The sequence below is a fragment of the Halichoeres trimaculatus genome, unplaced genomic scaffold (genome assembly GCF_033239565.1).
Source record: "Halichoeres trimaculatus isolate MK-OKI-2021-1 unplaced genomic scaffold, fHalTri1.1 fHalTri1_scaffold_10, whole genome shotgun sequence".
Classification (NCBI taxonomy): domain Eukaryota; kingdom Metazoa; phylum Chordata; class Actinopteri; order Labriformes; family Labridae; genus Halichoeres; species Halichoeres trimaculatus.
Genome location: NW_027437187.1, coordinates 2,075,653 through 2,091,322, shown reverse-complemented (window position 1 = coordinate 2,091,322; position 15,670 = coordinate 2,075,653). Strand labels below are relative to the sequence as shown.

Sequence of the window (15,670 nt, the reverse complement as noted above, 5' to 3'; positions counted from 1 at the left end):
TGCACTTTATAGCATCTTTAAAAATATGACTCTCATGGTCCCCCAACCGACAGCCTGATTTTATTTTTGGACTGTATGTCACTTATATTGTTGCTTTGTATTTTTATAACTTCTGTCTGTTTTGTTCCCATCTTTGATGATTATTGGATTTTATGTGTTGACACCGAACTGATAATGGGACTGGGGATGAAAGTTAGCTGTTTGGCTATAAACTTGTGCACTTACACGTAAATGTTGATTAATGCATGTACAGTCTATGATATTGTCCCATAAAAAAAAAAAAAAAATCATAAATCCTAAAAAAACTCTTCCAATATAACCTGAAGCTGTAGCTCATTATGAATACACATAGTTCCAATTGGTTGATATGTGTTGGGGCAACGCTAAATAGGGTTTATTAATGGATTTGTGACCTACCATGAATACTATCCAAGTCAACATCCACCCCGCTGCTTGCAACGTTGGCCAGAGGACGTCCTCCCATGATTTCGTCCATAGTTTCGAAAAATGGAAATCTAGAAGGGTCGTTACCACTCTTCCCGTTTTGAATTTTCACTCTATAGTAGCTGCTCTTTAATGTTTTCCACCTTTTGCGAATTTGTTCGATGCTTCGGTCTATACCGGCTTCCCTGAGTTTTTCCTTCACTTGTTGGAACAACTCCGTATTGCAAGTTTTTCGTCCGTCCAGTCTTGAAATTATGTTCAGTTCTTCAAAGTTTGGATCAAAAACAAACTTTCCTCCAGTGCTGACTGCTCGCCGCCATTTTTAAAATTGAGGAACGTCTCTAGTTGCATTTTACGTCATATCTGAGCATGCACTGAAAGAACGCACCCTGACAACTTTCTGTTTGAGTGGATACATGATACCTCAATCAGTTTGGGGAAAGGAATATTCCACCCCTGTGAAACCGATAAAATGTCCATTCAGATCGGCACTATTCTTTCAGAATGAGGTGTACACAAAGGTTAAATTATTTCAGTTTGAGCAAATAAACTGAATGCAAGCAGAATATTTGGGTCTATGTTTACGTGGCTAGTGTCATTGAAAAGCTACAAGAGCAGAGGAAAAGAGTGGGCAGGAGTCTGTGAGTCTGTGAAGAGTGTGTGTGTGTGCGTGTGTGTGTGTGTGTGTGTGTGTGTGTGTGTGTGTGTGTGTGTGTGTGTGTGTGTGTGTGTGTGTGTGTGTGTATAAACAGAGAAAGTCTTCCACACAGCTCACTCCCATTTCCTTCACTGAGATCACAGAGAGCAGCTGTTTCCCTAAAACCAGACACACTCAGGCTCCAGCTCACAGCTTGTTTCACTACAGACATGCTCCTCAGGTGCCCCCTTTTCCACCCAAGTGGTCCTGGTGCTAGTTCCAGGCTGGTGCTCGACTTAGCTCTGGTTCTTTGTGTTTCCACAGACAAAGATCTGGCTCCAGGTGCCTAAAACTGGTGCTTAGCTCTAACTCTTAGCTGGGCCAGAGCTAATGCTGCGTTCCATTTGTAGAAGGTCTCAGAGTTAAGTGTTCCAGTTTCCAAGTTGGAAAAACTTGCCATAACAGCAGTATTTCTGTATATAATCATTAAATAATACTACGTATACAGCTGATTTACTCAGACAAGCAGTTGTCAGAAATTCTAAAGTTAAAAGAATCCAACAGGAGCGTAATCACTGTTTACACTAGGGATGGGGGATGCAGCCTCAAAATTATATCACGATTTTTTAAGGAAGTTTGAAACACAACAAAACTTTTGCGTTTCACCCTAAAAGCACTGTCGTGTAAACGGCCCCTAAGTTTGGCTCCATGTTTGACCTTTGACCTGAAGTGTTTTTGGCTGTGTTAACGCCACGTGTGTGAACTTCATGGCTGCCTTGTGAAAAAAAACTGGTAACCTCTGAATGAGGACTGGAGAATCTGTTGGTCTCAGATCAACTGTTTATTGGTCACATGTAAAAATCAGCGCTGGTCTCTCTGACAGAAGCTCACCTCCCTCAGCCTCAGACAGAACGAGCACACACATAGAGGATGTTTCACACTGATTTTCTGGGCTGAAAAAAAAAGCCCCAAAACAGTAAGTTGGTCTTCTATGCAACCGTTTGCTGTTGGCCAAAACTGTGAACGTGTGCCAATAAACACGTCTCTTCAGAAAATGTGTTATATTATTTATGTGTGAGTATGTGTGTGTGTGTGTGAGTGTGTGGGATTTTCTCAGACCTGTATCTAGGAAGGAGAAGGAGACGAGGAGGCATGAGAGGATGAACCATGCTATTGTTCTCTTAATCAGTAGAATGACCTTGCCTCTGCGCAGGGGAAACATCTACACTCAAACTAGTGAAGCAAACTATGTGAACTCAGTAACATTACACAAAAACCTATAGTCTACAATAATGATAATATACTCCTAAAAGTATAACAAGTTTCAGACCAACATTTCAATGAAAATAAAAATAAAAATTCTAATATCACTAACTAAAATGTTTATATAAAACAAAAAAAGGAAAACCAAAATAGGCTCTCACTCAAAATGTGCACTTGAAAAAACTGTATTAAATGGAAAAATGTATTTTGCCAAGTAGTGAACTACTTTCTGTGTCCATATGAATTCTCACTCATCCAGGTCAGATTTTTTCAAACACTCAAAACCAGGCAACTGGACTGTTCAGAGTTTGTGAAGACATGTCTCCTCTCATCAAGAGGCTTGTTGTTTTCAAATCTACCTGCACCTATGGGTGGATAATTTCCATTGTCTGTATTTCCAGTGGGCAAATTACTTTTAAACAGCAATTATTTATAGTTACTTTCCCAAAAGAGCAATTGAATCAGTTTCTGAATAATCATTCATAAATGTAATTAGGAAAGTAATTGAGTTACTTCTTTGAAAAACCTTTAATTTTTCTAGATGATTCAGTTTTTGAGCAGGTTTTACTCTGAGACATAATGTTCACAGGTCTGTTCCTAAAAAATTGAGGTTAATATAGAGCCTGTAGGCCGACTCCCATCCTGAAAACTCCAGTTTTAACTCACAGACTGCTCAGCACTCACTCATATTAAACCTGAAGCTCCTGTCCTGTGTGTGTCAGAGTGATCCAGGTCAGATAGACCTGCCAACTCTCCTCATTCCGGAGGGATTCTCCTGCTTTTTAACCCCATCTCCCGCTCCACTCTCAACCTTTAATTTCTCCAGATTAACCCCTTATTTTTAAGTCTGCTCCTGTCATCTCTGATATTTTTTTTAAACATTTTTTCAAGTCAAAACCAGTCAGCTTCCTGTGCCTTACATTCAAACCTCAAAAAGCATCCACCCTCTCCCTGGAGTTGGTTTGACCCAAAGACGCTGCAGGAGCTCCTCTATGACTGCAGGTTACACAGACACACACAGGTAGCTGTGTGATATTTGTTGCTGAAAAGTTGACTTTAGCATCAACTCTCTGTTAAAGCCGTGTCAACATGGTTGTTCTCATTATTACCTGTGTGTCTGACACTTTTTCCCACATTTTATTTGCAGCTCCTCTCTTGTGCCTGGCTAAGCGAGCCAGGTCGGACACATAGTAACACGCATCATTTCGCTGTCAATAATGGTAACGTTAGCGTTATAATGTTTGAAATAGTAATTAATTAGATCACCCGTTACTGGAAAAAAAAAAAGTAACGTCATTACCAATGAGATGTAACTCTGTTGTTCCCAACACTGATCATTTCTGAGCAGAGCCGTGATACTAAGTTACCAGAGCACATAACACTGTCAGAGGAAGCACTTGAAGCAAACTGGGGCTGAAATGATTCCTTTAATAATATGAGTACCTCAATAACAAAAACGATGGAGCAATTTTTTTCCACAACAAGGACTCAGCGCTGACGTCATGCACGCAAAGAAAGAAGGAGGAGGGACAGTGTTACCAACTGTGTCACCAATAAAGTATTTTTAATTTCATTTCATGAAAGATTTCATTTGCACACATTTCTACTTTTCCCTGACAATGTCTCAGTTATGATGATCAGTAAGATATTGTTTGTTCACAGCCCATAAGAAAAAATGTTGGTCCAAAAAGACAGGGGGCGGTCCCACACTGGAGGACTTCACTCCAGCAGAGCAAATTAGTGACTGAGCGGTCTTTCATGCCCGCCCAAGAGAACCGATTGGTCAGCGGGCGGTCTGTCACACCCCTTGAGCTCTTATCCTGGAACTTAACCTGCTCCAACCAGGTTTGGCGTTCAGCATCAGTTACCGGGGCAACGTGTCTGGATAAAAAGAGATCCACATTCGTAGTACGGAAAACCCAAAACTTATCCAGGAAGTTTTCTCTCTAAGAGCTAATCCAGCTTTGTAGTACAGGCCCCAGCCTGTGTGCTCAGTGTTTAGTATTCTTGAGATAGGGATTGCTATGTCTATCCATGAGCCAATGGGTTCAGCTTAGCTTGGGAACTCAATGTGAGAAACAGCATTCAAGGAGATAAGACCGCGTGAATCGGATCCAGACTAGGAAAAACACCGTCTCTGTGTACAGCAGTGGCGAACCGTGAGTACTACAGCTGGGCCTTCACCTCAGCCCTCACAGCCCAGAAAAGAAATCATCGCGGAAAAAAGTAGTTAACATAAAACATTTTCATTGAATAAATTAAATAAAAAAAGAGGCTTTACATAAAACAATGACTAACATTATGAAGTGAGTTTACAAAACTTTCTAAAATAACCTAAAATGATGAAGAAAATGTCTTTAGTTTTTATCTTTGTCAATCTGTGTCATACGTAAACTCGTTACTTTTACCCATGGAGAGTACTGGCAGGCTGCCAACACTCCTGAATATGGAGGGAGTCTCCCATTTTTTAAACCCCTTCTCTGGCTGTTCTCCTGGCTTGTGATTTCTCCTGGTTGTTCCCCAACTTTAAGTTTGCTCCTGTGATCGCTAATATTTTTTGAAAGTGAATCAAGTCCCGTACTTGGGCGTTATATCGAAAACTCAAAAACCATCCACCCCCTCCCTCTTAGTTGGTTTGATCCAGAGACGCTGCAGGAGACCTCAGAGACAGAGACAGATAACTGTGCTGCACTTGTTGATGAAGAGTTTACCAGAGCCTTAGCTGTTTTCTATCTTTCGTTTTTGGTGTTGACATGACATGACGTGAGTTAAACTAACGTAGCTCTGCTCTAACGCAGCATCCTCTTCAATCAGGAGAGTTTAGAGCAGCGTGAATCATATAGTGAGAAGGCTGACTCTGGAATAGTGAAACGTGTGTCGTTATGAAGTTGTCTGTCTTCGGTGTGTGATGCTCATATGCGCTGCATGTGTACGCGACAGCACTCTGTCTTTACAACAGGGGAGAGTTCAGGTGGAGGAGACTGACTGAGCCAGTGGAAGAGAGGAAGAATTCAAACCACAATGTCCCTTACAGTGCCCGTGATAGATGAAGTATTAGGACATAAGCACTCGCACGAGCGCGACCAGATGAAATTTTTACTCGCACAAGCTGAATAAATGCTAACAAGCTAGCCACAACTTCGCTCTTGTCTCCTGCCATTCCTTTCACCGCTCTCTCCACTCTGCCCACTGTTCGGACTTCACTCGTGAAGAGCATAGGCCTTCGTGAAGGCCTATGCTCTTCTGTTTTTGTCCCGCCCCCCAAAAAATCAAATCGTGATTGGTCAATTTTCCTGTCTCTCTCCAAACCAAAACATACAGCCTGGCCTTCATGAAGTCCTAACCACTTAATGAGCCAGCAAACCGGGCTCCGATAGAGATAACGTGTTTCAAGACAGTAACCCTTTCATTGCTGAAGTGAACTTTGCAGTACACTTAATTTTAAAACTTACATGATGTATTAAATGTATTTTATTCAACTAAATGAGAAATTATATACATATATAGATATATGATACGTATATTTTTGATCCAGATTTTTTAAGGCCTTCTCTGAAGGCCTAGAAGTCCCTGAAGGTTCCCCACTGGTGTACAGAGAACTTTAAGGCAAATACAGGTATTGTTGTGACACATGTAGTCAATTTAGAATTAATTAAGGAAAGTCATAAAGCAATATGAAAATTACACCATACTCTCTCCTTCAGTGTCCACAACCTTAAAATGCAAGAGACTTGTTATGCAAATCAGGCTGTGGCACCATGTAGAGACTTCTTTCATTGGTAAACACAGCACTGTAGAGTGAAAAAGAGGAAAAATAAAAACCTAACAGAGGTAGCTGGGCACTCGTCAAATTAAGCTCACAGGTCATCGATGGATCAAATATCAAGAAGCATGTGAGCCCAATGTGCTCCCATACAACAGGGATCATCGTTTCAGTCTGAGCACTGCAAAGAACCAAAATCTTACCATCAGTATGTCTGATTCCCAGTTAACATGTCTCATTTCTTATCAGATCTCATTAAACTTCAAATACATCACTTGAAGTCACTTTTTCATCAGGCTTAGTTGGTCACACCAGCACATGATTTGGTCCTACACTTTTTGTCAACTATTTATTTAACTTTAGGTAATTTTTATTTAATTTTATTTTTTTTAATTATTGATTTATTGATTTATTTATTGATTCATTTATTGATTTATTTATTTATTTTGGGTGGGGGTTGAAAGAAGCCAACAAAAATGTTTTTTTTTAAAAAAAGCAAAGAATAACAACAGACATGCATGTGTTTACATGTTAGAGTTGTTATAGTTTGTTGAAATGAAAATAAAAATGGGGTCTTACGTCAAACGATTACTCAGGAACTACTGTTCCTGGGAACAGGAGAGAGTGCAGGTGGAGGAGACTGAGAGAGCCAGAGGAAAAAAAGGTGAATTCATCCAGTGTCTCATCCAGTGCCTGTGACGGAGGAAGCAGTAAAACATATGCACTCACACAAAGCAACCAGACGAGACTCTTACTCACACACACACACACACACACACACACACACACACACACACACACACACACACGCTGAAAAAAAGGTTGCGCTCTCAAGCCCTGGGCTGAGTGAGCTGCTTATACCGAGGACCACGACAGAGAATACAGTTCATTCATAAAAAAAAGTTCATTACAGGGGACACAGAGGAAGTTTGAGCTGCTAAACATGCAAAGCTGCTGCTGCAGAGATGTTCATCTCAGAGGGACGACATGACATAAACACACACACATACACACACACACACACACACACACACACACACACACACACACACACACACACACACACACACACACACACACACACACACACTGTCCTTTAAAAGCAGACATAACAGTGGCAGTCTGACTTATCTGGAAGTTCACCTTCTGATGCCACCAATTATTTGCAAGAATATCATGGGCTGGGAGAATGTTTATGGAACATATTTGCCTTTAGTATTTGCATGAAACTCCTCTAACACAGACAGTGTGGAGGGTCAGGACCTCTTGTAGACAAAAACTCTTTAAAAACTTGGTGAAGACCTGAGGTTCAAACCTGCAGAGATGACAGTGTGTTTTTTGGTCTGTGTGCCCAATGTCAGTGACATTTTTCCTGTTGCACTCAAAATTATTTTAAGGATTACAAAACCACAGTGTGATGAATCCGTTCCATTAATTCACATGTAGCATGGAGAGAAGACCTCTGCTAGGTGTTTTCTCCCAACAGAGAGGTTGTGTTGCCTTATATACATTTGAGCTGAGGTGATAAAAAATCCACAAACATCTGCCCTGCACCCTTATCAATAAATGACATTTGTTGAGATTCAACATGTCCTAACTTTAATGAGGGTTCACACTGCCTCAAACTGACCCCCTACTGTTCAATTGCCTCACCTTCCAGTGAAATGGCAAAGCTATCCACCATCTGCCTTCTACCCCCCAATATGAACCCCTTGGTCATACATTTAGGCCCCGTTTACACGACGCCGAAAACGGTCGATTCCGCAAACATTTCGTTGCGTTTTGGCCTTCCGTTTAGACGAGACCACGTTGCGTTTTCAGTGAAAACGCAAACTTTTGAAAACGCTCCCCAGAGTGGAAAGATCTGAATCCGCTCCTCCATCCAGCTTCGTGTAAACACAGAGCGGAGCGTCTCAGGGTGAAACGCTGACGTCACCGCATGCGCACTCGCAGTTTCAGGTGAAGGCTCCGCGCTCAGCCACATTTCCAGTTGAGCCAGTAGTTGGCAGTAATGCGCGTTATGGTTGGATTGCCGACCGTCTCACACAACAAAACGGCAGAAAAAGAAAGAACAGAAGAGGAGACTTCTCCTCCTGGAGTCGTATGAACGCAGATCGTTTTCACGCCGTCCTCATGTAAACGCGGGTGGCTTTTGAAAACGCAAAGGAAGAATCGTTGCGGGAGTCTCCGTGTAAACGGGGCCTTAGTCAGACTCCAACTCTTGCATAGGGTATTAAGAACTAGTCAGGCTTTAATGTGTTCAATTCTCACATCAGAGGCTGAGATGAGATATTAAAAGCTGTCCATCATGAGCAAACTGAGACCTGTAACTGGAAGACTGTCACAGTATTAGAGAACACAAAGGATGTATGTTTCATATCTGTCCAGCCCTCCACATTTTATTAATGAGCATCATGCCTCTGTGGCTATGCCTTTCACACCCTATTTGGCTCTTTTTGGTTATTTTGTGGAGGTAGACATTATTATCATTTTCCTCACAAAGACAGGCAACATTAAACCGAGATCAAAAACTCCAACTGTTACTTCCACCAGGTGATGAACGGTCCATCCTCTTGGCTGCACCGCACTGTCAGGGCTGAAAAGTGCCACAATAATCCTATGGAGCCAAAGTGGGACAGAGGTGCTAGAGGAACAGCTCCACCTGGCAGCCTGCGCCTTGGAGCCTGCGCCTGGGAGCCTGCGCTCAGGGAAAACTAACCCTACTCTTACAGATTTTCTTGATGCATCTGCAGATCACTGCACAGCAGGACTGTAGCAACAATCACATGTACAAAGACAGCCAATTAGGAGGCCCGCCTCAGCTGTAACAATGATTTGTGTGTATTTTTAGGTTCAGCCATTTAAGACTTGATATTTATTTGCAAATCAGGCGACACACACATTTGTGGATGCATTTCCACACAATCAATTTTGCTACAATAATAGCTCCATACATCTGGATCAGCATCTTTTGTTCTTTCTTTTCACTTTTTTCGTTCTTTATTGTGCAAAAAAAAAAATAATTAAAAGATAAACAAAAGTAAGCATTCCCACTTTGTAACAGAAAAACAAAACAAAACAAGGCTCCTCATAAAACGCTGAGTGTAGAGGGTTCATCAATACACTAATCATTAATTATTGCCAGGTTAGGATAAAATATGAGGCTTCAAATATTACTAAACCAGGGCTCGTTGGAGAGCTGGAGGAGCCAGCTCTTCTTTGGGAGCTGAGCCAAAACAACCAGCTCTCTGAGAAAAGCTGAACTTCTCATCACAGGCAGGAGCAGAGGAGGTAAAGCTCACTCTGTGTCTCACATGGGACACCTCTATCAGCACACTCTCATGAAATGCACTGTTTACTCTCTGTTCTTATTAGAGCGGTGCAGGAAATCTGACAGGGTGGTGTTGTCTCTAATGAAACACTTCAGCCTCACACTCACTGGAAGTGATGAACTTTAACAACCTGATCTCCTGCCACTGATTGATTACAACCATCACCCGTCGTGTGCAGCAGCTGAGAAAGCAGCAGAGTGTTTTTCCTCACTGTCAGTGTGAACACACCAATTCCACTAAAACAATAAGTGTCAATGCAGAATGGCGGGACTTGGGACACAGCCTCTCTGATTTTCTGACCTCCGACTTGATAAAGTGATCTGAAGCAGATACTGCAGTCAGAGCTCAGACTCAGTAACTCCAAGAATTAAAATTCATTTTAAAATTTATTTATTTATGTTGATTTATTTTCAGTTTTAAGTTCGGTTATTCTGTAAACCCGGTTGAGTAGAGTTCATAAACACAGTTTATTTTCTAAACTTGTCTTATTCGGCAGCAAGATTATTATTATTGCAAACAATACCTAAGATTAAATCTGTTAAATCTGTCACCGGAGCTCTCACTCCTTTACGCCTACACAACACTAACTTTTCATTAACAGACATTTTTTTCTTTTTTAATGCCCGACACGGTCCGTCAGGAACGCTCCGGAGTCAGGGATCAGAGTTTTCAACTCGGAAGATCCGACCTCCACATTTCAATGACTTCTGCCCCAAGAAGGAGTCCAGTGACTGGGTCACACCTTCAGACCAGCGTGCAGGCTGCTGCCCGTCAGTGCGCACAGCGAGGATTACCAAAAACTTCTCTTATCAACCCACACTACGCACGCGCAAAGACACAAAACGCTAAACAGGAAGAGTTAATAAAAACACTGAGGGAGAAACCTTTTGTTACAACGCTTTCCATCATCAGCATGATCTGTGATTACCCCTCTCTCTCTCTCTCACACACACACACACACACACACACACACACACACACACACACACACACACACACACACACACACACACACACACTTGTTAAAGAGAAAAGCAGCGAACACCTACTTTAACTCCCGCTGAGGTCGAGCTGCAGTCCATACATCAGGAGTCCTCTTCTGTTAAAGTCCACTCAGTTACTCCGACTGCTCCGAGTCCATGTGCCGACCAGCGCACAGTGAAAGCTCCTTACAACTGATCCTTCCACACAATCCTCACACACTCCACAGCATGACATCATGACCCCAGGCCCTCCTCCCTCCGAGGGGGAACAAGAGGAGGAGGAGGAGGAGGACCTCTGCAGGGCTGCAGACGAATAAGCACACCAAGGCTCAATTAAACCAGCCCCTACACTTCCTCTTCACGGCCGAGTGTCACTCCCCCTCTCTCCATGATCTGAACAGAGAACAGCTGCATAAGATAAGATAAGATAAGATAAGATAAGATAAGATAAGATAAGATAAGATAAAATTTTATTGATCTCCAGGAGGGAAATTATTTTTTGCAGCATACAACAAGTATGAAGTAGAGCTGCACTTTGAAGAATCTCACACAACGTATGAAATGCCTCCTAAATGACACTTAGACTGACACTGAACAGTGACACACATGAATTTCACTGGGATAGAGCGGGTTCCTGCTTCCAGTACGGTGACCCTGCAGGGAATTTATTTTAGAAGCGCAAAACAAATTTCAGAAGCACTAACACATTTCACAAACCACAAATATATTTCTAAAATGACAAATACCTCTCACAAAACATAAATACATTTAAAAAAACACAAAGATATTAAAAAAAAAAAAAAAAATACATTTCATAGGATGCAAATAAAAATCAAGGATCACAAATTTAAAAGTAACTTATCACACACACACAAAAAAAAACCTCACCCAATGTTGTGGCTTTTTTTGAGGCTCATGAGGCTATCTGATGTCTCTGTATCTTCAGGTTTATTCAAGAATGAAAAATCAAAAGCAAAACGCTGTCCAGGTTAAATCCAAAAAGCACTTTATTCAGTAACAAGTGAACAAGGAGGGGAGTGTGAATCTTGCAAGGTTCAGACTGTCTTAACAATGGCAAAACACCTCTTTTTATGCATTTTCATCTCGGGGGTGGTTCTACGCCCCCTTTATTCTTATCAATGTTATTTCCTTTGTTTTTAATCATGTCCAGTCAACCTGTAGGGGTATGGGGTTCCTCCTTCAACTTTCTTTACTTAAGCATGAATCTAATGGTGTTTTTTGGACTCGTCACTCTCCATGTATCAATCTCCAACTTCACAGGTGTCCAGACGTATTAATGTTTCATTAAAGAATTTAGGCCTATACTGGCCTTCAGTCAGACTCATGCAAACTTCAGTTCATCACCTTTTTTTCTCTACATTTACTCATGTGGCTCATGCAGACTCTAGTTCATGACTGGCTCATAACCCTCTTTAATCTCATGTAGGTGTCATGTCATCCATGAGACATCATAAAGCAGTGAGCAGCACAGGATGCTCATAAAGCAGTGAGCAACTAACATACACAGCATACATGCTGGACAGCTTCCCCCTCACTAAGGTGTAAAACATCTGCACATGCACAATTATTGTTCATGTTTTTGTGCTTTTTTCTAATCTTTCTCTCTCTGTGAGGTCTACATCAGGGGGGGGCGTGGTTGCATGGTTGCACACATTAGCGGCAGGACTCCAGCAGAGAGTAGGCAGAGCTCAGTTACCAGGGATGAGAGAGGGGAGGGGTAAATGGGGATATTTTTGTGTAGGCTTATGTTTAGTATTTCTTTAGGTTATTAGGTATTTTTTTTTATCTGTATTAGTATTGTGTTTATGTGCATTGTGTTTGTTAATCTGTAAATACTGTTAATTTGTAAATATGTTTAAAGTGAGGAGGGAAGGAGTCACTGGTGTAAGGAGACTTTTAAGCTGCTGATTGTGGCCACAGCTTCGCCTGTGGAGCTCCTTTGTCCTTGATAGCTGCTGCAGGTGTGTGATTTGAAGTGACTCTGTGTGTGTGGCTCCAGTAAAAGGAGTCAGAGCTCTGAATGTGGTCTCCTGCTTAGCTGGGTCATTTTGGAGCGAAACGTGACAGCGGTGAGCGAAGGTCCGTAATATTTAGTGTTTTTCTGAGGGTCTTTCTATTCATAGCAATTGTACTGAGAGAGAGCAGTTTAAACCGGAGTCAAATACCTTGTATTCTTGAAAATACTTGGTGAAAAAAAGGCAATTCTGATTCTGATTCTGATTCTGAAAAGGTCTGTTGTTGTTTTTCCATTAACAGTTTGTAACGGCCGGACTGCAGCATTATTAGTGTAAACCACTGCCAAGTATAGAATGACATTTTACCGTTACATTCTGTATTTCACCTCTTCATTTCCACCACCTTAAATTTTCCTGCTTCACCTCATTCTTAATACTGAATTGTGTGTGTGATATTATCCTTGATGTGTTTTTTTTTCTTTTAAGTGGCCCTAATAGGCCATCGTACGCCATCACGAAATAAGTAATTCCTCTCTGAAATAATAAGTATTCTCCACCACTGACTGTTTCATATAAAATGCTGCTTCTGGCAATATTTTTGCAGATTAATAACTGAAATGTCAACATGTCGGCTACTCGTGGTTTGTTTTGTACAATCAAAATTAAGTATGGAAAATAAATCCTATTTCCGCTTCACTACAAAATAAACCTAACAGAACAGTCATAGTACATACTACATTAAAGTGTGGTATACAGTACGCAGTGCCTACTCCATACTACTTTCATACACAGTATGTAGGAGGTGAATTTGAAAACAGCCTGCGTTTTCCTTGTGACATCACACATGTCTTTGCTCTAGTGGTTTCCATGGTGATGATAAATCTCCATTCATTTAAATGGGAGCGAAATAAAGGAATCTATTCATTTCCATTGGTCTGATAATGCAAAACAATTTAATAAAGCCAAAGATATTGTGATATAGACCTGAAAAGTCATTTCTGCATAGTCCTTTTTAATGGGAAATGGGGAATCAACAAGTGTTGTTTACACATAAACATCTACTTCATTGACTTCAGATGTCATTTCTGTGAACTTTAACTGCATATAACTCAACTCATTATGAGCAGAGCTTCCATTTTAACCTTAGAGAGACTCTGTAACAATACTGAAAAAAATGTGCCCCCAAAAAGGCAAAAACTCCCCCTAAATACCCTAAAAAAACCACCAAAAGTGGCAGTCATCCTGAATTTGAAGGTTCCAATAAGGTCAAATCATTATGTAACCCTGAAACATGTATTTCTCAACAAAAATAAGGTCTGAAAACATGTATTGTTTTGTAGGTCGAGCTTTTAAAAAGATCATTTCCATGACAGCCATTTTGGATTTTGGCCTCTAAAAATTTTTCCCCACCATTTTAAAAAATACACCCCGGCTAAATTATTTTTGTAGCCCTCCTAGATGACCAATCCATTGAGAAACGGACCTTCGCTCACCGCGGTCACGTTTCGCTCCAAAATGACCCAACGAGCTCCTCATTTCCTTCACCTCATTCTACTCTTTTGGCTTATCAGTCCTCATCCTGGTAATACAGGTTTCTGAGTTTACACTTAAAACCCTACACCGGTGTTACCCAGCCCTGGTCCTGGGGACCCCCTGCCCTGCATGTTTTAGATGTTACCCCACTCCAGCACACCTGATACAAATGATCAGCTCGTTATCAGGCTCCAGCAGAGCTTGATGACGAGCTGATCGTTTGAATCATGTTTGCTGGAGTTGGGTCATAATAAATAAAGTTAGTCCTGTGTTTAAATGTTCTGAAGGACTTTTAAGCAATAAAGTGATATGTTGCTAATATGTTTAAACATTAAAATCAGGGGTGGGGGTTGGGATGGGGCTTTTTTTAGTGGGGGGCCAGCAGCGCTGATATTTTCAAATAGTTACCATAGGTGGGATCGAACCCATGCCCAAAGTAAAACACAGATTACTGCAAATCTGTGTCCTGCACTCTAACCACTCAGCCACTGACTTTCCTGCATCAGGGATAGACTGACATGTCTTGATTCATGGTTATTCCAGTCTACTATGACTGGGGTGGTTCACCTGTCAAAGGTTAACTCAGGTGTCCTGAGGTGAGCTCAGGGAGGACGGAAACCACCTGTGGAGCTGAAGGACAAAAGCTCGCTTGATCTTGATTTTCAGTATAAATACGGACCATGAAAGTGGAGCCTAACGACCCCTCTGACTTTTGGGGTTTTAAGCAGGAGGTGTCAGAAGTTACCAAAGGGTCTCAATTTATGTTTCCGAACAACAACATCATTTCTTAATGTGACGCGCTAGCCCTAAGCCTCGTTTGTGGATACGAGCTCTCACCAAAGTTAGCGAGGCTAACTGAAATAAGCCAGGCTTTGAGCTAAGCCAGCTTCATGGAATTTCCCCCAGGTCACCTAAGGGGCCGTTTACACGACAACGGTTTTAGGGTGAAACGCAAAAGTTTTGTTGCGTTTCAGCTTCGCGTTTACACGGAAACAGCGTTTCAGCCGACCTAAAACGCAAACTTTTGAAAACGGCCTCCAGAGTGGGATTTTTCTGAAACGCTCCCGACACCGTTGCCGTGTAAACAGAAAGCCGGCGGTTTCAGTGGAAACGCTGACGTCACACTCTGCCTTGCGCGCATTCAACAGGACAACAGTGCCATTGTTAGGATCGACATGAACTACCGTGTTGTGCTTGTGCTGCTCAGTCTGATGACTGTCTTTTAACAAAATGTGCATCTCATGCTCCACTTTTTAACTTAGCATGCCCCAATACACCAGATGACCGTCTCAACTCTACTTCGGTGGAGAGCTCCCCAAAGCGGCTTCTGGACAAGACAGCTATAGCACCACCTACAGGCCTGGCATGCTTACTACAGCGTTTTCAGTTCATCAGCATTTCAGTGTAAATGCAGATTTGTTTCACTGCGTTTTCACAGCGTTTTAGCGTTCTTAGATGAAACGTCGTGTAAACACCCTGCAGAGTCTTCTCTCCATGCTGCATGAATTAAAGACTGATTCATCACACTGGAATTTCGTGATTCTTCTAACTTGGACTGACAGATGGTACATCTGAACAAAGCAAAAGGAAAATGCTAAAGTGACCTCGTTGTTGCTTTGATATTCTTATGTGACTAAAATAAAGGAAACAACTTCTCCACGTGAGTGAGGAGGTGAGGGAGGAGGAGAGGGGGAGGGAGGAGGAATTGAGCCAAACATGAGGTCACAACCCCTAACAGG

General features: G+C 41.7%; 1 protein-coding gene across 1 annotated transcript in view; it reads right to left on the bottom strand.

Annotated features, from left to right (window-relative positions):
* The window catches only part of LOC141797090 (uncharacterized), a 37,013-nt gene extending 26,360 nt beyond the window's left edge, over window positions 1-10,653 (bottom strand). Inside the window, exon 1 of the mRNA XM_074678503.1 lies at window positions 10,489-10,653. The gene's annotated coding sequence lies outside the window, so the exon portion shown is untranslated. The remainder of the gene's footprint in view (window positions 1-10,488) is intronic.
* Window positions 10,654-15,670: the final 5,017 nt, after the last annotated feature.